A 1,971-nucleotide genomic window follows, 5' to 3' on the forward strand; every position below is an offset into this window, starting at 1 on the left:
AACTTGGAAACGTGGCGGCGCAGCCGTAAAACCTGGAGCAAAGGAAAGAAGTCATTTGGTTAAATAAGTCTTGTTTCACACTTCTCGCCAGGTTTAGCTCTGACGTACGCCGCTCCAACCATAGGATGTAGACTGCTTGCTGCCTAGGAGTGAAACATGGTGGCGTTTCGGTGACGCTTTCGGCAGCGATATTGTGGTATTCCATGGGACTTACCGTTACTCTGCAAGGACGCATTACTGTCAAAGATTATGTGACCACTTGGGCTGATCAGATCTACGCCTTGATACATTATTTGTTCCCCAACGGTGATGCCGTGTTCCAGGACTGGTTTTACGAGCACGGTGATGAACTGTTGCATCTCCAAAGGTTCAAATGTGTGTGAAATCTTATGGGACTTAACTGCTAAGGTCCTCAGTCCCTAAGCTTACACATTACTTAGCCTAAATTATCCTAAGGACAAACACACACACCCATGCCCGAGGGAGGACTCGAACCTCCGCCGGGACCAACCGCACAGCCCATGACTGCAGTGCCTAAGACCGCTCGGCTAATCCCGCGCGGCTGTCGTATCTCCCCTAGCCAACACAGTCGTCAGACCTCAACATTATTGAGTCCTTGTGGCATACTCAGGGAAGAAGGGTGTGCGATGGCTATCCATCTCTACCATCGTTACATGACGTTGCTACTATTGTACAGGAAGAATGGTACAAGTTTCCCTTGAAAACCGTGAAGGACCTCTATTTATCCATGCCGACACGACTGGAAGCTGTTTTGAATGCCCAACGGTTTCCCTACAGCGTATTAGACATGGTAATGTGTTTTGTAGTGTTTCCATGTTTTTGTCTACCTGTTATATCTGTTTACTACTAAACATGACTCTAAACATGCATACTGTGGAATGAATATTCTACGTCTGCTCGACTTCATTTCGATAGTCAGACATTGCAAACGTTGAAACTTCCTGGCAGATTAAAACTGTGTGCGGGACCAAGACTCGAACTCGGGACCTTTGCCTTTTGCGGGCAAGTGCTCTACCAACTGAGCTACCCAAGTACTCCCCGTCCTCACAGCTTTACTTCTACCAATACCTCGTCTCCTACTGTCCAAACTTCACAGAAGCTCTCCTGCGAACCTTGCAGAACTAGCATTCCTGGAATATCAGCGCACACTCCGCTGCAGAGTGAAAATCTCATTCTGGAAACAACCCCCAGGCTGTGGCTATGGCTAAGCCATGTCTCCGCATATCCTTTCTTCCAGGAGTGCTAGTTCTGCAAGGTTCGCAGGAGAGCTTCTGTGAAGTTTGGAAAGTAGGAGACGAGGTTCTGGCGGAAGTAAAGCTGTGAGGAAGGGGCGTGAGTCGTGCTTGGGTAGCTCAGCTGGTAGAGCACTTGCCCGCGAAAGGCAAAGGTCCCGAGTTCGAGTCTCAGTCCGACACACAGTTTTAGTCTGCCAGGAAGTTTCATATCAGCGCACACTCTGCTGCAGAGTGAAAATCTCATTCTATTGCAAACGTTTTTTAACGATGCATGGCTAAAATATGCTTGGAATTAACTTATAAAGTTTGCATGTATTCAGTTAAATGTTTACTGTTGCAATAAATATCTAAACGAAAATTGTACAAAATTTTTACCTTCCTCAATATCCTTGAGGCTAATTTCGCTTATTATCCTCAGAAGGAACTTTAGCATGCCAGTTCTTTTGTACACATCTATTACGCATTTTTGTGACACATTCCATATCTTCGAGGATCTCCTCACCGAGTGTCTCATCTAACCTAAGAATAATGAGTGGACGCTTTTGATTTGTTTCCACTAATTAGTATTCAGCAAACTGCCGGGATGAGTATAGTTCCACACAATTATCAAGAAAATAACAGGACAGAACGCGATGAGGTAAATTCAGTACTCTCGTGCTGTGTGTAGTGATGCAGAAGTTGCGCAGTCTCACAGAGAATTTAGTCGTCTACATGA

The sequence above is a fragment of the Schistocerca nitens genome, chromosome 4, assembly GCF_023898315.1.
Source record: "Schistocerca nitens isolate TAMUIC-IGC-003100 chromosome 4, iqSchNite1.1, whole genome shotgun sequence".
Lineage (NCBI taxonomy): Eukaryota > Metazoa > Arthropoda > Insecta > Orthoptera > Acrididae > Schistocerca > Schistocerca nitens.